This window comes from Ananas comosus, linkage group 21 (genome assembly GCF_001540865.1).
Source record: "Ananas comosus cultivar F153 linkage group 21, ASM154086v1, whole genome shotgun sequence".
Lineage (NCBI taxonomy): Eukaryota > Viridiplantae > Streptophyta > Magnoliopsida > Poales > Bromeliaceae > Ananas > Ananas comosus.
In genome coordinates this window covers 5,959,882-5,981,441 of record NC_033641.1, presented here as the reverse complement: position 1 = coordinate 5,981,441, position 21,560 = coordinate 5,959,882, and the positions used below count along the sequence as shown (strand labels likewise).

At 42.3% G+C, this 21,560-nt stretch overlaps 1 long non-coding RNA gene across 1 annotated transcript; it reads right to left on the bottom strand.

Annotated features, from left to right (window-relative positions):
- On the bottom strand, window positions 984-21,288 carry LOC109726494. Its single transcript, XR_002220535.1, has 3 exons — window positions 21,232-21,288; window positions 5,393-5,588; window positions 984-1,065 (listed from the first exon to the last, which is right to left on the bottom strand). It is a non-coding gene; the product is annotated as an uncharacterized LOC109726494 (long non-coding RNA).

Sequence of the window (21,560 nt, the reverse complement as noted above, 5' to 3'; positions counted from 1 at the left end):
CATATTGATATCAAATTACAATCTCTCGATTTGACCTAAAAGAGGCTTATGAAGAAAATAGGTTTTAGATGTAAATCCGAGCCTCTAGGATTTCTGAAACATATATTTTAGTGATGCTTGATTCAGTTAGAGAACCCCATAGCTTATTTATAGGTTTAGAATCAATCGGAGTCGGATTAGAAAGTTTTTTCCGAAATTTGCTTGTGTACGGCTACCGTGAGGCTGTCACGTACACGATGACGGAATAGAAAATCAAAAGAGCATTGTAACGGTAACATGTGATGGTTGTACCGTACACATTTTAACCGGTACACGTTGATGGTTTGTACCGTACACAGGTTGTAACGATAAACTAGTTGATGGTTGTACCCGTACATAGTGTTGTAAATGGTAACACTTTACATGATTGTACCGTACACAGTGTAGTTTTCAGATTTTTTTCACGTTTCGGGTTTCGCAAAGTTCCAATACACTTTCTAATCCACTAACTTTGATTATATGATTCTAATGCCTATAATTAAGATATGAATCACCATAACATGAATTAAAACTTTACCTGAGTATCGTGATTCACGTCGTGAGTTATTTTCCAATCTCTTCGAAATCTTGAATTCTTCGATCTTCGACGATACGCACCGATTCTTCAAGCTCCGACTCACTTCACGAAACTTGCCAAACATAAGACTTACAATTTTCCCCTTTGGCAATTTGTGACAAAACTCACACAAACTCAAAAATTACAATTTAAAGAAAAACAAAGTTCAATTGTCATCACCAAAACATTGAACCCTCGCATGTGATCCAAATAAAGCAAAGTACATCAAATCCTAAAACAGACTCTATTGACTTAGACGCAACTAGGAGTCTTGAAATCTTGATTTCTGCAAAACAATTTTATCCAAAAACCTGATAGAAACTTAACAACATTAGATTTTTTACCTTCTCCACCTTTGTTTCTCGATGATCAATTCTCCCCCTTTGTTTTGAATTCATCCTCTTCTCCTTTGATTTCATTCCTTCTTCTACTTTATTCTCGATCAACACTAGTTCATCTATGCTCTCCCCCTTTTTGTCAAAATGCCACAGACAAAGCAATATAAGAGAAAACTTATAGAAAGCATAGAGTATGCATGTCATAGTCATAAGGCCTAAAGAGAATGAGACAAGCAAAGCACACTCATGCTTGATTTCGTTGCAGGCACGTCGAGATTGACGTGGCTAAACTGCAAGAGGGCTATGATACGCGACCTTCGACGATCCTCAAAAATATTAATCTTCATTAAAATTAAAATTTTTTTAACTCACAAATATATATGATGAAGATAAAATATTCAATAGGATGTTTAAAATGCATCGAATATTCAAAAATTATGTTATCAAAAATAATCTAATGGATTCAAAACCATACAAAGATGTAACAGTTCTGAAAATTGATTTTTAGATAATTCAACTCAAATTTGACTTCAATTTGTGCAAATGTTCATAAATAGAGATTTAACTAATTATACCCAGGGGTGGCTCTTTGAGATGGCTCTTTTCAAACTAACACACCTTATTAGCTCCGAAAATTTAAAATATTCATTTTTTGTTTCAACCATCTTTCGGTTATTCAATTCAATCTTATGTGCGTAGCTTCACAACTTGCACGGACGAGACGGGGGTGGTAACTCTTTCCGTACTGTAGCGATAGTAATTTACACTCTTTTGGATGTAACCTTTCGCACATCTTATTAAACTATATGAAGTTTTCCTTTTTTTTAATAATCTCAACTCCCCTAAATTAGACAATTTGCACAATTTGAATTAATTTGAGCAAATTTTAGTCGATAGTGAATATCATCCATCTATTAACGCACACCAACCAAGATGATTATCACCAAAAGATCAAATGTGATTTCAAGAATTTGTTGAATTATATGTAATTAGAAATCATATATTAAATGATCGTCATATAATAAAAAGTGGAATAAACTGATAATTAATATGATTTAATTCAAGATGATTCCGCGTTAAAACACTTTGAAAAATTATAATCTCCCCAAATAAGTATTTTCAATCGTCTCCTCCTCAAAGAAAATTTTAATTCCAAAACACCTTTCCTCAAAAACATATAAATTAAGCACCAAAAATGGCTAAATATGTAAGGCAATGAATAAAATATGCAACAAGCCACCAATGCAAAGATTTTACCATAAAAAATCAAAAGACGACTAAGACGTAGAAGCAAGGAAAGATATCACCTTTCGAATCCAAAACTTGTCGGATTTTGGTTTTGTCTTGTATTGTCGACGTTAGTGCCTTTGCTTTGATTTGATCAACGTTGGTCGTTCGTCGCTTGAGGCTTAAGAACCCTCATAAGCTTGCGATTTAGGGTTGACGCTTGGGTTTGCGCGGCTTAGAAATTCGGTTTGCTTGCGATGCTTGATTACATTGATATCTTCTTTGATTGCTTGGGGATGTCGAGTCGGTAGATGTGACCATTGGAGCTTTAGGGTTGCCGAATGATTCTTTATCTTTCACCGAAGCAATTCCTTTTGATGTGACTTTAATACAACCTATGACATACTTTGTCCTTTAAAGGTTGTTGAGACTTGTAGAAGTCGCCATTTTGATCCTTTCAACATATGTCTTTCATAGCCGACAGGCCCAACTTGTTTGTTTTGAACCAATCCGAGCATGATATGACTCTAGTTTCTTTGCATCTCAGAAAAAAATTTCTGAAGATACGGATTTGATTTGACTAAACTTGACTAGTTAATACTTTGATTGGATGCGATGTTTCTGAAATTGATTGCTTACCAAAAAATCCAATCTTGTCTTTAAGTGATTTGACGTTAATCCTCTTCTTTAGTTCTTTTTGGAGGATCGAATTGTTTTTCAATATTGCTTCCCTTTCCTCTCAAAGAGCATTATTCGTATTCTTCAAATTTTTGTTCTCCTCTTCATGTCCAATAACCACGCGCCTCAACTTCTTATGAGCTTGGGTCATTTCTTTTTTATTGGAGATCAAATAGAAGTTGGTTGCTATACTCCCGCTATATCCTCGTGTTGATTCCTCCTCGCTTTCGGGCCCATATTGTCGCTCGGAGACCCATGCAAAAGGAGAGAATAACATTGGAAATTAAAACAAGTGAGGTAAAACAATAACGTTAGACGAAGATCAAGAAAGTGTTAGCTAATAAGGCAATATGATCACTCTTTTTGTCACTGTGAAATGATTCCACTAGAAGAAGAATCATCCAAGTCTATAGCTGCAAAGCCTTTGTTTGCTTATAAGCCTTCTTTGAAAGGAGCATCCGTTTGCAATATGGTCGTAGCCTTTGCATTTTAGATTGGAATTTCGCGACTTCAAATTCATCTTTTTCTTTCGATAGACATTTGTAAGTTTTATCCTTAGATTTTAAACTTGAGATGTTTTAGAAAAAGATTTATGCTTCCGAAGGATATGAAGCCTTGTTCGAATTGTTTTTCTTTCAAATTCCTCGTGAGTCTTATCCGTGAGGAGTGCAAGTTGATGTTCAATAATCGCGGAGCGAAATAATCTCCGTCGAATCCGAGTCGTCTTTATCTTTCTTTGTTGATTGGAGTGCAACCACCTATCTTTTAGAAAAAAGACTTTGGAAGAAGATGGTGTTAGTGGAAAAGTCATCTCATACGTTGTAAAGCACCTACTAATCTTCAACTTTCATCTCGTCGCGTGATGTTAACGGTTTCGATCAGGCACACCTTGCCCAGAAAGGTTTCCGGAAGAGTTCGAAGAATCTTTCTAAACAACTTTTGAATCAGAGATTTTCTCTCCCAAGTTAAAGCACTATGTATTGACAACATCTTGAAAGCGTATAACTCGGTTAAAGGTTTCAACTTCTTCCATAAAATGAATCAAATTTTGCTTGTATAGCTTTGTAATTTTTGAACGCTTACTTAAAGCTGTTCTTCATGCGTATAGCTTGTTAGGTATCCCAAATTTCCTTTTGTGGTTTCACAATGCCGAAACACGAGTAAACTCCTGTTTCGATAAAGTCATTGATAAAGTATATTCTCTTTACCGTTAAACGAAGATGACTCGTTTTCATCTTTCCGTCCACGTTTCGCATAGTTTCGGAACGGTAATTATACGACGACTTCTAGGGGATGCTTCCAACCGAATTCATATAGCTTCCAACACTGCGCTAATCGATTGCGATTAGAAAAGTCTCTATCGAACTTTCCAATAGGCCATAAGTTCATCCATCGGAAGAGGGTGGTCGATTAATGTTACCATGCCTTCGGCCATATAGCATATCAATTATATTCGAATCCGCATCTGATATCAATTTGTAAGTTTTGAGGAGCCCAATGTCTTCTATATTTGTATCTAAAATAGAGGTGAGTAAATAGGTGTAATACCAAGTAAACGCACAAATCTCAATCGGGATAAAATAAATGCGGAAAATAAAATAGGCGGCCGAGATTTCAGTGCGAAAAAACTCCAACTTGAGAAAACCACGGGCCAACACGCGCAACAAATAAGCTTCACTAAGAGAAAAGATTACAACAGGTGATTACCACTTCCACTGGGATCAACCTCTCTTAACTCCTATGAATCTCGTGCAATCCTCCGGGTTGTCCACGCCCTCACGTTCGAATCCACGAACGCCACGTTCCGAATCCACGAAACGCCTCCACTTCGAATCCACGAAGCTCATGATCCGAATCCACGAACCGCCGTCAATCACGCCGAATCCACGACGCCATCATGAAGAACATCATGTGTATGGTGATCCTTCGCTTAGAATATCGATAAAAACCAGGGAAGAAAACTCCAAGCGAAGCGAAGATCAAATCGACATATTGATATCAAATTACAATCTCTCGATTTGACCTAAAAGAGGCTTTATGAAGAAAATAGGTTTTAGATGAAATCCGAGCCTCTAGGGTTTCTCAAACATGTATTTTAGTGATGCTTGATTAGTTAGAGAACCCCAATAGCTTATTTATAGGTTTAGAATCAATCGGAGTCGGATTAGAAAGTTTTTCCCGAAATTTGGATTGTGTACCGGTACACGTGAGGCTGTCACCGGTACACGATGACGGAAGAGAAAATCAAAACAGCCTTGTAACCGGTAACATGTTGATGGTTGTACCCGTACACAGTTTGTAACCGGTAACACGTTGATGGTTGTAATCGTACACAGTTTGTAACCGGTAACACGTTGATGGTTGTATCTGTACACAGTTTGTAACCGGTAACACTTTCAATGTGTACCCATACACAGTATAGTTTTCAATTTTTTTTCACGTTTCGGGTTTCGCAAAGTTCCAATACACTTTCTAATCCACTAAACTTTGATTATATATGATTCTAATGCCTATAATTAAGTATGAATCACCATAACATGAATTAAAACTTTACCTGAGCATCGTGATTCACGTTGTGAGTTATTTTCCAATCTCTTCGAAATCTTGAATTCTTCGGTCTTCGACGATACCCACCGATTCTTCAAGGCTCCGACTCATTTCACGAAACTTGCCAACACACAAGACTTAACAGACTCCCTCTGGATGTACTTTCGGTTGTAGCAAAAGCTATATAAAATGAACAACTTGACCTGTTATTTTGGGTAAATTTTCAAAATGATTAATCTATGCAGGAGGTTCCTTGGTTTATGCTTATTAAGTAAAAGGTTAAGAAGGCAATCTTATGCACCAGTTAAAATCTCAAACACCAGAATGTATGTAGACCCGAAATGTTACAGATAGCAATGGCCATTGCTGCCACCAATATGTGAATGCATCAGAAAAAATATTTGTCATTATGTTTTGCTTATTCGTTCCCTAATTTCATGTCCATCACACACGAATGATGATTTACTTACATATTAAAAATGCAGTTCTTAGGTAGGAAAATGATCATTCACAGCCTTTAACAATCATCAAGCGACCTTATGACAAAGGAATTTCAGATCTACATGACTTAAATGGGTAATAATTGGAAGTGGAGTTTTACGGTGTAATGGAAGACCTTAATTTAGGTATTAATGTGCTAGGGATATTTCGAGAAACTTAGGAATCTTAGAGCTCTGCCTTTTAGGTGTCTTACTTGAGAGTCATGGCATCATAGCTCCTAGTGGTGGCAATTATCAACATGGATTTTATTAATAGAAAATGTAAAAAAAATTATAGAATTATGTCATACATGTATGCATATGTGACACATCTTTCATAAGCTTTCCTTCTAGACTTATATAAGTTGATTTACTATATTAACGTCCCACAAGTTGGGCTTTTCTCAATTAGGCTTATGACCATGATGCATAGTTAGGCTTGGGGCAGACCAATTGTGACTCGAACTTGAATAGACATCAGTTGGGTTATACAAACTTCAATGATTAAATTGTCAAAACTGAAACTATATGGATTTAGACGGTCTAGATAGGGGATACAGTAGTTTTCTAATACAAACTTCAATGATTAAATCAGAATTAAAACTGTGTGGATATTGAACAAACTTCGAGTAAATTATTAACTAACCCCTCTCTAATATATGTGGATGTTGGATAATGCTACTTATTTCATTGCGTGCTTTGGATGCCAGAACATCATCTGAGGGAGTTGTTAGCTAGAGGAGGTAGAATTTATTGTCAATGTTTCCTAGGTCAAGTCAATAAGATAGTATAGATTAGTAATGGTATTAATGGCCGACATGTGCTCTTTCATATACTGTCACGCCCCCGCCCCGAAACCCCTACCAATTTGGCACGGTTCGGGTGCGGCGAACGGACGCCAAACGGACAGCAACTCCCCTGTACGCCCAAGGCTCAACAACAGATCGAGTACAAGAATTTACCCAGGATATTAAATTCTATAAGTACATAATCAACGGGGCACAAACAGTGCCAACAACAAAGAACACGCAATCCACAAGATACACAAGTGAAATAAAGAGAGAACTTACTAACTATTACATCATATTTGCATTTTGTATACAATTATATTCTTTTCCTCAAAATGAATACATACTCTCAAGTACATAGCTCTCCAAAGTCGTCACCTACATGATACTCTCTCAAATGCATAAGTGTGCTAATGCAAAAGGAAAGGTACTACTCTACCAATAGTCCTCACTGGTCGGCCGCAATGCCCTTGCCGCGGTCCTCGCCCGGCAAACATGTACCTAGCTCTGGAAATAAAGTAAGGTGAGAACTATCTTCTATAGTTCCGAGTGGGCTCGGCCGCCGACTCTGCCGATCTCCCCACTAGATCCAAGTGGGCAAAAGTAATAACGATATATATATATATATATATATATCAAAGCTGTAAAGACATAATAGGAAAACTATGCTACTATGCCCGTAATCATGTGAAATGAATGCATGCATCATTTAGTAAAAGTTTACTATCATGCTAACAAGTTCGATCCATGTTCGATAAGCAATGTTCGATGACAATATTAACTTTTCATTTACCCAAACTGTGGCAAAACCCTTGGGTTTGCCTACGCCTTACATATCCATCCCATTGGGTAAGGAGGCTCCATGTGCCCCCGAACCCAAGACTGTATGTGGATATCAACTCTGTCCTAATCGCCCGACACTCCGGAGAACTCAACGACCAATCCTCTCCATGTGAGGATATGGATGGCTTTACCATCCCGAATAATAGACCGTGAGTTTGATCTATCCTCTCCACGTGAGGATACCTTATGAACTAGGGCCAACATTTCTCTCGGAACTCACCTATTCCGACATTCATGCATAGTTACTTAGCTCTACTAAGTTCATTATTCATGAGTCATTTCCTAGGGAATCCACCTATCCCTAAGTTCACGAACCTCTAGTGTCAAATACACTACGTAATGCCACTCGTTCTGTTCTTTAAACATTTAGATGCCACTCTCTATGTCACTAAATAACCATCGAGTTCATCTCTTTCCTTTAGCACTACAGGATCCATATTCGGACCCAATCCTTACCTATCCATTTCACCAAGTATTCCATGTACACTAGGTTAACACTTAGAAGCATAAGGAAAAGGTACTACAATGCAATCCTACAATGCAACATGCAAGAGATGAAAATCATGTATTTCTAACACATAGAAAAGAGTTCGGTTGCTTCGGGATGACACCCCCCACCTTTTGAGGTATGAAGGTTCTAGAAACACCTCCCAACGAACTTTACGACGATGTCTCGGCCTCCTTGGTCCAAAACGGCGCTCAATCAGCTATATTTCGCTGATAGCTTTTTACCCGTTCGACGAATCGAAAATCTAACTTCGCCCCCGCGTTTAGACACCTAGCAATTAGGTTTAGATGTCAACAAGTGAGATCAAACCAATTGTTTTCCAAAAACCCCAACTTGGGTGCCCTAGGGTTGACATCATGCAAAAAGCACCATGAAACCCTAGCCTCTAGCTCTAATCCACCATTAATGGTGCTAGAGGTCCATTTGACCTTATTTCAAAAGCTAAAAACTCAAAACCCTAAGTTCTACCATTGTTAGGGTTTAGTAGCTTACCTCTTGAGCTACTCCAAAGGGATGAAGAGGGAGAGAAGAAGAGTGGTGGAGATGATCTTCTCTAAACTCCCCTTCTTCTTCTTATTCTCCTTCTCCTTCTTCTTCTTCTTCTCCTCCTTCTTCTTCTTCTCTTTTCTTCCTTCTCCTTCTCTTTTCTTTTCTTTCTTCTTTCTATAGAGAGAGAGAGAGAGAAATGGGAGTGAGGGTGGAAATGAGAGAGGAAGAGAGAGCCCTTTGCTCTCTATACCCCTTACTTACGTCACATTTTCAGTTTAGCCCCTCCACTTTTGCTCCTCTCAAGTTACTCTGCCTGGGCAGATTTCGCACGGAGGGACTGGCCCTCCCGATGAGGGATCGGTCCCCGAGAGCCTTCTACCTGGTTGCGCTTACGAGAACCGGTCCCTCTGGCCAGGGGACCCGTTGCATCGGCTGTCCGCCACAACCTCAGCTACGGGGACCGGTCCTTCCTACCTAGGACCGGTCCCCGAGAGAAACTCAGCGCAGACCCTTTCTCTGCCAGCATTCTTGCTTACGGGAACCGGTCCCCACCGCCAGGGACCGGTCCCCGAGAGCAAAACCTGCCAAATGCATATTTTTGCATCTTTGCTCTCGCGGACTCGACTCCAAAGCACTTTTTGTGTTTTGGACATCTTTAGCTCCTCCGAAGCCTACTCGCTCGACAATTAGTCGATCCTGGACGAAGTATAACTCTCGGATTTCGAGAATTCACTTCCTTACATCCTCCCCTCCTTAAAAGGAGTTTCGTCCTCGAAACTGGTCCAATTCCTTATTTATACTCAGCTTTCATACTTTATTCCTCAAACAAGTGAGGATGATACTTTCTCATCAGATCCTTGAGTTCCCAGGTGGCCTCGCGATCATCATGATTGCTCTACCGGATCTTTACGTAGGGAATCTCGCGATTTCGCAGCTTTCGCACTTCTCGGGCGATAACCATCATCGGAAACTCCTCGTAGCTCAAGTCTTCTTGGAGTTCCGGCGGGTCGTATAGCATCGCGTGCTCAGGGTCATGAATGTACTTGCGAAGGTTGGAGACATGGAACACATTGTGTACATCCGCGAGCTTCGGCGGCAAGGCGAGCCGATAAGCCACCGTGCCAACTCGCTCAAATATTTCATAGGGTCCAAGGTACCGGGGACTTAACTTCCCCCGCACTCCAAACTGCTTCACACCCCGCATTAGTGAAACCTTTAAGAATACGCGGTCGCCCACCGCGAACTCTATATCTCGACGGCGCTTATCCACATAGCTTTTCTGTCTCGACTGCGCCGTGAGCAATCGCTTGCGAGCAAGGCGGACTTTCTCCTTCGCTTCTCGCAGAACATTAGGGCCGAACTCTGCACGCTCACCCACATCGCTCCAGTGTATAGGAGACCGACACTTCCGCCCATAAAGAGCCTCGAATGGTGCCATCTCCACACTAGCATGATAACTATTATTGTAGGCGAACTCGGCCATCGGCAGATGATCACACCAACTCCCTTTATAGTCGATGACACACGCTCACAACATATCCTCTAGAGTTTGAATGGTCCTCTCTATTTGCCCATCTGTCTGAGAATGAAATGCTGTGCTGAAGTCGAGCCATGTGCCAAGTGCTTCCTACAGGCTCTTCCAGAAGTGTAAAGTAAACCGGGGGTCGCGATCCGACACGGTCGATTTCGGCACCCCGTGCAACCTCACTATCTCATCAAGGTACACCTGCGCCAACTTGTCACCTGCCCACATGGTGTGGATCGGCAAAAAGTGAGCCGACTTCGTCAATCGGTCCACAATTACCCATATCGCATCGTGGCCGCCCGTTGAGAGAGGCAAGCCGACCACGAAGTCCATTGATATGTCCTCCCATTTCCAAACGGGGATCGGTAGGCTTTGAAGCTTTCCCGTTGGAAATCGACGCTCAGCCTTTACTTGTTGGCATACTAAGCACTTCGCCACAAAGCGCCCAATATCACTTTTCATTCCCGGCCACCAATAGTGCATTTTTAATCCTTGATACATTTTGGTGCTGCCCGGGTGATCAGCATGCGGAGACCAGTGTGCTTCTTGCAAGATTAGCTCTCGGATCTCCTCATTATTCGGCACACACCATCGATTTCGAAATCGAAGTGCACCATCGGTGTCTACCATGAAATCGCCGCCACGACCATTCTCGATGTCGCGCTGCACCTTTTGGAGTTCTGGGTCCGCGGGTTGCAGATTCTTAATTCTCTCCAATAAGGTCGGTTGGACAACGAGCGCCATCAACTGGGCAGGAATCTCGGGAGCAACCACCTCAAGGTTCATTCGCTCCATGTCCAGCCATAGGGGTGTTTGATTTGTAACCCACATAGCGAGGTTCTCTGCTAACTTTCTACTGAGCGCATCCGCGACCACATTCGCCTTCCCCGGGTGGTAAAGATATCCACGTCGTAATCCTTTAACAATTCTAACCACCGTCGTTGACGCATGTTAAGCTCTTTCTGTGTAAACAAATACTTCAGACTCTTGTGGTCGATGTAGATCTCACAATGTGCACAATATAGATAGTGCCGCCACAACTTCAAGGCGAAGATCACTGCTGCTAGCTCCAGATCATGGATGGGTTAGTTCTTCTCGTAGCTCTTCAGCTGATGGGATGCATAAGCGACTACCTTCCTATTTTGCATCAGTACACACCCCAAACCCATATAAGATGCATCGCTATAGACCACAAAGTCTTCACTTTGCACTGATAAGGCGAGCACCAGAGTCGAAGTCAACCTCTCCTTCAACTCTTTCAAACTCCGGTCGCACTTCTCGCTCCACATGAACTTGGTGCCTTTCTGAGTCAGACGGGTAAGTGAAATTACTATCTTTGAAAAGCCTTCCACGAACCGCCTATAGTAGCCCGCCAAGCCCACGAAGCTTCGAACCTCTGTGACATTCGTCGGGCGCGGCCAATCCTTGATTGCCTCAACTTTCCTTGGGTCTACTGAGACTCCACCCGCAGAAATCACATGCCCTAGAAATGTGACCTCTCGGAGCCAGAAGTCATACTTCTTTAACTTAGCATATAGCTTCTCCTCCCGAAGGACTTGAAGCACAATCATCAAATGCTCGGCATGTTCCTCGTCACTGCAAGAATAGACCAATATGTCATCTATGAAGACCACGACAAATTGATCCAAATACTCTTTGAAGACACGGTTCATCAAGTCCATGAACGCTGCTGGAGCATTCGTAAGTCCAAATAGCATGACCATGAATTCATAGTGCCCGTACCGCGTAGGAACGCAGTTTTCTGCACATCCTCCGGCTTGATCTTCAACTGGTGATAGCTGGACTGTAAATCTATTTTCGAGTACACACACAACCCTTGCAACTGATCGAACAGGTCATCGATTCTGGGTAGTAGGTACTTGTTCTTGATCGTGACTCTGTTCAACTCTCGATAATCCATGCAGAGTCGAAACGATCCGTCCTTCTTCCGCACAAATAACACCGGGGCTCCCCACAGTGATACACTTGGCTGTATAAACTATTTGTCGAGAAGATCTTGCAACTGACTCCTCAATTCTTTCAGTTCCGCCGGCGCCATTCGGTATGGAGCCTTCGAGATCGGTGCGGTACCGAGAATCAAGTCTATGACGAACTCGATCTCCCGATCCGGCGGTGTCCCCGGTAACTCCGCGGGAAACACATTCGGGAACTCCCGCACCACTGATAACTCCTCTAATGTTGGAGCTACTCGATCCACTTCCACAACAGTTGCCAAGAACGCTATGCAACCGCTGTTGACCAACTTTCTTGCTCTCGTCGCCGACACCGTCGCGGCGAAGCACGAGCTTTGACAGGCCCGATAAGTAAACTCCTTCTATCCTGACTCACAAAACGTAATCAGTCTACTCTTGCAGTCAATCGTTGCGTGATACTTTGAGAGCCGGTCTATGCCTAGTATGACATCGAACTCTTTAAGATTCTTGAGCTCTAGCATCCTAATGGGCATTGTCCAGTTACCTACTTGTACTGGACACGATGAGCATTCCATGTAGGTATTAAATGTCGACCCAGGGCCCTCAACTCACCACTTGCCATCACTCGCCTCTATAAGTATGTCATGCATGCGTGCGAATGATCTACTGATAAATGAATGCGTGGCTCCTATATCAAACATAGCCCTGGAGCGAACTTCGTTAATTAAAACCATACCTGCCACTAGGCGATGCTCCTCCGCCTCCGCAGGCTCCTCGGCTTGGACCTGAGCGGCGAATACCCGTCCGCTCGGGGCCGATCGCGCCATCTCGGGCTGGCGCAGCATCATCGCACGTCCCGCCGACACAGCCGTCGGTGGAGCTTCTCCATAGTGAGCCGGAACCGCCGGCGCCGATGCAGTGGATGGGGCAGGTGAGGCTCCTCCTCTCGGGCAATCCTGCACGAAGTGCCCCGGTTGCCCACACTTGTAGCACATGCCTTGGCGCTGCTCGCAACGCGACACCGGGTGGTCTACGCCATATATGACGCACCGTGGCGCTCCACTGCCCTTTGGCTGAGTCCGCGGATACTTCAGGGGCTTCTTGGAACGTGCTTGTCCCCCCAAACCGCCGCCTTGACGCTTCTTGCCTTTGTCCTTGGACTCGGCCAACATCTCACGCTTCTCCCGAACATGGGCGTCACCGTGCTCCGCCCAGAGTGCTCGGTCGAAGACCTCCGCGAAGGTCGTGAGTTTAAGTATCTGCACGGCCTTGTAGATCCCCGGCCGAAGTCCTCATAAGAACCAGTCGAGCCGATCCCGGTCATCTCGTACCACATCCGGGACATAGTCAATGATGTGGGAGAACTCCTGCTCATACTCCGCTACTGAGCAGTCCCTTTGCTCCAACTTGCGGAACTTCTCCTGGAGCTTTCGCTTCAATGTGTCGGGAAAATAATTGGCGAATATCGCCCTCTTGAATTCCTCCCACAGCATCGATGGAAGGCCGGGAAGTCGATCCCGTTTGATGCGCTTCCACTAGAGCTTCGCCGCTTTCTCCAAGCAGTGGGTGGCTAGATACACCCTATCTCTCTCCAAAGTACGCAGATCATCGAAGAGAGTCTCCATAGAGTCGATCCAAGACTCGACCATCGCCGGCTCTACCTTCTCCCCCTCGAAGATGGACAGGTTGAACTTCTTGAACTTGATAAGAGCCGCCAATGCGCACTTTCCTTCCACGTCTTCGGCCGTCACATCGGGTGTCACCGATCCCGACGCCGCCTGAGGAACAATTTTCGGCGAGGGATGTGCCGTCACCGGAACCGCCGCTATACCCTCACCCTCTGCCGCTTCGGGTACACGAGTCAGGGGTGCGGGTACATCACGGCCGTCCATCGCCGCTGCAGCTTGCCGCTCCAAAAGCTCCTGGAGACGCTCAAATCGGCTCTCCTGGCGCTGCACCACACCAACCAATGTGGTCACTTGCGCCCTCAACAGATCCATCTCGCTTGATCAAGCCTGCTTAGGCACCTCAGAAGACGGTGCCGGGGCAGATCTACGTGTGTAGCGTCTAGGAGACATTAGTCCCTAAAACGCAAATACCTGGTCAGTCATCTTAACCAATTATCTCGTCGAAATTACGACACATAACGACTCAACAACAAAATCGGGCGAAAGCACACAAGTGTACTCATTCTAGACTCTTGGTATCATGTCATCAGCCGCCGACATAACCACCTCAAATAAAGAACTAATACCACTTGAATCCATCTCTAGCAACTACTAGAGATATATTACCGACTTCAACCCAATCGATCACTTCTGCCGCCGTTATAGGTTCATATTCTACTCACGCACCTATAGCCTTAGGGTTTACCAACCTAGGGTCTCCTAGGTCATCCTAGACTTTCTCTCTTTACTTGCTCTTATTGCTCTGATACCACAGACTGCCACGCCCCCGCCCCGAAACCTCTACCAATTTGGCACGGTTCGGGGGCGGCGAACGGACGCCGAACGGACAGCACCTCCCCTGTCCGCCCAAGGCTCAACAACAGATCGAGTACAAGAATTTACCCAGGATATTAAATTCTATAAGTACACAATCAACGGACACAAACGGTGCCAACAACAAAGAGCAAGTAATCCACAAGATACACAAGTGAAATAAAGAGAGAACTTACTAACTATTACATCACATTTGCATTTTGTATACAATTACATTCTTTTCCTCAAAATGAATACATACTCTCAAGTACGTAGCTCTCCAAAGTCCTCACCTACATGATACTCTCTCAAATATATAGGTGTGCTAATGCAAAAGAAAAGCTACTACTCTACCAATAATCCTCACTGGTCGGGCGCGACGCCCTTGCCGCGGTCCTCTCCCTGCAACCCTGAACCTAGCACTGGAAATAGAGTGGGGTGAGAACTATCTTCCATAGTTCCCAGTGGGCTCGGCCGCCGACTCCGCCGATCTCCCCACTAGGTCCAAGTGGGCAAAAGTAACAATGATATATATATATATATATATATCAAAGCTGTAAAGACATAATAGAAAAACTATGCTACTATGACCATAATCATGTGAAATGAATGAACGCATCATTTAGTAAAAGTTTACTATCATATGCTAACAAGTTCGATCCATATTCGATAAGCAATGTTCGATGACAATATTAACTTTTCATTTACCCAATCTGTGGGAAAACCCTTGTGTTTGCCTACGCCTCACATATCCATTCCATTGGGTAAGGAGGCTTCATGTGCCCCCGAACCCAGGACTGTCTGCGGACATCAACTCTGTCCTAATCGCCCGACACTCCGGAGTACTCGACGACCAATCCTCTCTATGTGAGGATATGGATGGCTTTTCCATCCCGAATAACAGACCGTGAGCTTGATCTATCCTCTCCACGTGAGGATACCTTATGAACTAGGGCCAACATTTCTCTCAGAACTCACCTATTCCGACATTCATGCATAGTTACTTAGCTCTACTAAGTTCATTATTCATGAGTCATTTCCTAGGGAATCCACCTATCCCTAAGTTCACGAACCTCTAGTGTCAAATACACTACATAATGCCACTCGTTCTGTTCTTTAAACATTTAGATGCCACTCTCTATGTCACTAAATAACCATCGAGTTTATCTGTTTCCTTTAGCACTATAGGATCCATATTCCGACCCAATCCTTACCTATTCATTTCACCAAGTATTCCATGTACACTAGGTTAACACTTAGAAGCATAAGGAAAAGGTACTACAATGCAATCCTACAATGCAACATGCAAGAGATGAAAATCATGTATTTCTAACACATAGAAAAGAGTTCGCGTTGTTCGGTGATGACACCTGTCACGCGCCCGCCCCGAATCCACTACCAATTTGGCACGGTTCGGGCACATCAGACGGACCGCCGAACGGACAGTACCTCTTCTGTCCGCCAGGCCAAGCAAACCAGATCATGTACAATAAGCACCCAGGATTTGCTTAAATAACATACATGATCAAATACGATGCACACAGTGCAATACATCTAGAGCAAGAACCACAAGTGACATACAAGTGTATAAAGAGAGATAGTCTAACTATCACAATCATTTTACATTATTTGAATATATTATATTTTCATCTTCCAAAATGTAAGTACATGTTTTCTTCAAAATACAAGTAGCTCTCTGATATCTATCCAAAATATCAACTAGTACACGAGGGTACTCTAATGCATAAGGAAAAGCTACTAACTAGGCTCACTTAGGGCGCTATGCCCTTGCCGCGGTCCTCGCTCGGCTCGCCTCTATGGTGTACCTGTACCCCAAAACCACACGGGGTGAGAACTATATAATATAGTTCCCAGTGGGTTCGGCCGCCGACGCCGCCAGTTTTCCCACTAGGTCTAAGCTGGCACAGATAGAGAGATAGATAGATAGATGAAAGTAAACTGCGACTACTCTATCATGCCATCAACGATGATAATGCATGCAACAACTACTATCATGCGAGAATCATGTTATGAGTATAGAAAAGTACATCAGTAATGCAATCTACAACATACACTATGTCTACTCGAGGTAATGCATGAACATAGCAATGATATTCTACTAAATTGATACTATGCTTCAACAATAATGGAAATGAGCTACACATAGTGATGTATTTACAACATGCTACTATGTCTCAATGTCAACTCAAGGTATGAATGCAAATCTGCTATGCCATTCATATCTTTACCCAATCTGCTTGGAAATGAGCTACTACATAGTGATGTATCTGCACATGCTACTATGCCTCAATAATCCAAATGAACGAGCTACACAGCTGCGTCGTGCAACTATGCCTCGTAGTATCCAATCTCATGGCCAACCCGAAGGTTGCCACCCGGGTCAACCCGACTCAATCTCAATCTCATAGGTGAGGAGAACTGCACTCGCACACCGAGACCGTCTGCGGACAACTACGTCTGCCCCTAGTGAAGTACTCCGAGACTCGTGCCTCGGTGGAGCGACCACCGACAAGCAAAAACAGACTATGAGGTATGATCAATCCTCACAGAGGATACCCTATCTACAAGGGTCAACGTGCCTCTGCTGCACAATGTACAATGCATCCTAGATGCCGGAATCTCTACTATCCCTAATACATGTCGAGTTTACTACACTAAACTCAATGCCACTCGTTTAGTCATTGTAGTAAATGTCTCAATTATTCTACATGTTATTTGTTCATGTCATAGTGTCTCTCCTACACTGTTCAATGCCACTCTACTAGGCTATGTCCAAATTCATCACTTTGCCACTATAGGATTCTTTGTCTCAAGACCCAATCCTCATGCCTCCTAGTCCAAGTGTTAGGTCCATACCGCTACACTACTAAGTAAGCATGCAAGGAATGGAATAATACTTTACTAATCCTATAATGCTCAATCAATATATGATGAATAAAATTAACTTAGGCATAAAGGAAACCCGGATGTTTCGGGATGACACCCCCCACCTTTTGGTAGTGTCACAAGGCTAGGTTTTCAACTGCACGTTCCCTAGTCGCCGCTTTACTCTTCGGTCGCACCTGCTCGACGAACCGACGCTTCACACGCGTTTAGGAACCTCAAAACACAGCTTTTCCTCAAAGCAAGTAATGAAGAGGATGAAGACTTCACCTCCAAGCAACCTTTTTTCTCCAAATGCCCACTCCAATTCCTCTCTTGGTGGAGAAATTATTGAGAGAGAGAGATATTCGATTTGGTTGCAAGTGTGAGGGAGAAGAAAGAAAAGGCTCAAGTCCGCCTATGATTATATAGGAAACTTGGCCTCCAAGTTTCATAGGAAACTTGGTCTCCAAGTGTCCTAGGAAACTTGGCCTCCAAGTTATCTAGGTAACTTGGCCTCCAAGTTATCCAAGAACACTATTCACATTCAGTTTAGCAGTACGGTACAGATATTTTTCGTCTGCCCTGACTCTTACAGAAAATTCTAAATCTTCTGTTTTCGCTTCCATTTCAACACGGGTCACTCTAGACTTATAATTTATGTCTATAAGTCCAATAAAAATAGTATCCCACACTATTTTTATTTATTTTTACATTTACATTTAAAATCCGGTACCTTACTGACCCCCCCCACCTTTTGAGGTATGAAGGTTCTAGAAACACTTCCCAACGAACTTTACGATGATGTCTCGGCCTCCTTGGTCCAAAACGGCGCTCAATCGGCTATATTTCGTCAATAGCTTTTTACCCGCTCGACGAATTGAAAATCTGACTTCGCCCCTGCGTTTAGACACCTAGCAATTAGGTTTAGATGTCAACAAGTGAGATCAAACCCATTGTTTTCCAAAAACCCCAACTTGGGTGCCCTAGTGTTGGCATCATGCAAAAAGCACCATGAAACTCTAGCCTCTAGCTCTAATCCACCATTAATGGTGCTAGAGGTCCATTTGACCTCATTTCAAAAGCTAAAAACTCAAAACCCTAAGTTCTACCATTGTTAGGGTTTAGTAGCTTACCTCTTGAGCTACTCCAAAGGGATGAAGAGGGAGAAAAAAAGAGTGGTGGAGATGATCTTCTCCAAACTCCCCTTTTTCTTCTTCTTCTCCTCCTTCTTCTTCTTCTCTTTTCTTCCTTCTCCTTTTCTTTTATTTTTTCTTTCTAGAGAGAGAGAGGGAGAGAGAGAAATGGGAGCGAGGGTGGAAATGAGAGAGGGAGAGAGAGCCCTTTACTCTCTATACCCTTTACTTATGTCACATTTTCAGTTTAGCCCCTCCATTTTTGCTCCTCTCAAGTTACTCTGCCTGGGCAGATTTCGTGCGGAGGGACCGGTCCTCCCGATGAAGGACAAGTCCCCCAGAGCCTTCTACCTGGTTGCGCTTACGGGAACCGGTCCCTCTGGCCAGGGGACCGGTTGTATCGGCTGTCCGCCGCAACCTCAGCTATGGGGACCGATCCTTCCTACCAGGGACCGGTCCCTGAGCGCAACTCAGCGTAGACCCCTTCTTTACCAGCATTCTTGCTTACGGGAATCGGTCCCCACCGCCAGGGACCGGTCCCCGAGAGCAGAACCTGCCAAATGCATATTTTTGCATCTTTGCTCTTGCAGACTCAACTCCAAAGCACTTTTTGTGTTTTGGACATCTTTAGCTCCTCCGAAGCCTACTCGCTCGACAATTAGTCGATCCTGGATGAAGTATAACTCTCGGATTTCGAGAATTCACTTCCTTACCTATACCTAATTAGAAAAGACCATACATGTGCACAGATAATGAAGAGGGGGTGGTTGAGTCAATTACTATTATTAGTATTAGGGTAAATTGCATATTTGGTCTCAAACTATGAGTTGGGCGACACTTTGGTCCTCAAACTTTAATTCACTATAATCTGTGGTCCGAACTTTCTGAATTGTTACAATCAAGTCCTAAACTCAATTTAGTATACTACATACTGACATATTGTTAATGTAGAAGTGATGTGCAGTTTTGCCGATCTTGCATAAGATCTAGAAAGGCGCAAGAGATCCTTCCACTTCATAGGAAAATAGCAGTATTTAATGAGGTTTATATACGATGGGTTTATTGATAGGGTTACCTTGACAACATGCATAGGGAATCGAGGTTAAACATTCATAAAGCACACTAAGACAACTTTGGTAGGGATGGCTGGATTCCAATTCCACATCTCAAGAGTAAAAATTGTGAATTGAAGAATTTCTGCATTTCTAAGATACGACAAAGTGAGTTATTAATCCAAAATCAACACCATTTAGTATCAAATTAAGAAGCGTGGCTTCGGATATTATCATGGGCATATGCAAAGGCATACACTATGTCCGAAAACTTGCAAAACTGAAATTGTATTGCTCTAGCTTGTCTATAGGACTTGAATATGTTTTTGGACTTCATAAAGCACACTAAGACAACTTTGATACAGATTGCAGGCTTACAATTTCACATCTCAAGAATTAAAATTATGATCTGGGAGAATTTCTGCTTTTCTAATTTATATGCATTCTTTGTTTTTTAATTCTTTCTTTTTTTTTATCCTTATGGGGCAACAATTTTTGTTATATTTTTTAATCGTAAATATTTTATGGTCAGAAGTTTAAATATTTTAATTTTTTACATGACTTTCTTGTAACATAATAAAATATAAGTCGCCGAGTCATTAGAAGAATAAAAAAATGTTGCAAGAATGATAAGGTTAGGTCAAAATCTCTCCACATCATTTATAATGACACTAGTTTAATGTGCTTTAGCAGCAGATTTTGAAGTATTTTACATCTAATTCACATGTGTAATAATCTTAAACAACTGAGTGAACTGTAGGCATCAATTATGGAAGTAGCATCACAATATAGTTCGAGATACCCCCTACAAATTACATGTAGCCTAAGAACAGGGGAAGGTTGCAGCAAAAATTTTCGAGGAATGCTGTTTTCTTTCATGCACGATGTTTTGCAAAAATCCACATGCAGAGAAAAATAGTAACCAAAATGCATATATTCACAAAAATTTGGAAGTAAAATTCTAATTAGTGGACTTAAATATTATCACTAGCAAATATTCCCTGTTTTGAGGGTGTTTTAATATTAGACTGGGCTCATTCTTGAAACTGGATTAGACTTGGGAGAAGAAAGTTTTGGTTCAAGCCATACTAAAAGAATAAATGAGCCAGGTTTGGGCTTTGTAAATGATGAATGAGGAATTATGAACAGCCTATGGACACGCAGTGCAAATCGCATGAGGACAGCATTAGCTTAAAGGCACTAACATTCTGCCTCCTAATGGTCATGTTAAAAATGACAAGAGGCTGACCTGGACTTATTCACGTTTGAAATTGTGGGATGTCGGTTTGTGTTGAATCATATTTGAAATGGCAGGAGACTTGTTCGAAATTCCGTAGTAGCCTAAGGCATACACTATGTTGATGGAACGTTGTTTTTTTTTTTTTTTGGGTGAAGACAAATTCACAGAGCACTCTCGCTGAATTTCAGAATATACCCAAAAAAATAATGGCATAATAATTGTCAATTAGTAGGACACTGATTCAGTAAGACACACTTGTAGAGATCTGTTTAATCAAATTTGTTCGTCTATTCCCATGAACTAACAATGAGAGGTCCTTAAGAATTTAGCAAATGTATCAAATACTTTTCATCCACAATGGATGAAAGGCAAAGAGAAGAGTAATTAAGTGGAAAAGGCACATAGTATACAACCCAAGCGATGCGAATTTTATGAAAGTATATAACTATTAAAAAGACAAAACGTAAGAAAAATATGGAGAATACGTACTTGGTTTTGAAGCAACATAAGTGACAAAAGCGATAGCAAAAGAAGCAGCACCTACGTAGAAGGGTAAAAGGGAAAAAAAGAGAAAAGAAAAGTAATAAGTAAAGAAGTAAATAAATACAATAGACATGACACTTGAAGCAAACAAAAATAATGTTCTTAAGCAATCATCACAACAGTCATAACACTCCATAGTAAATTAGGAAGAACACCACCACAGTAAATCAATAAGAGTATGTATATTACATAAAGAAGCAACACAAATTATAAGAAGAATGAGAAGAAGTTATTGCATACGTGAGTATACCATATATTATTACATGCGTTCTCTG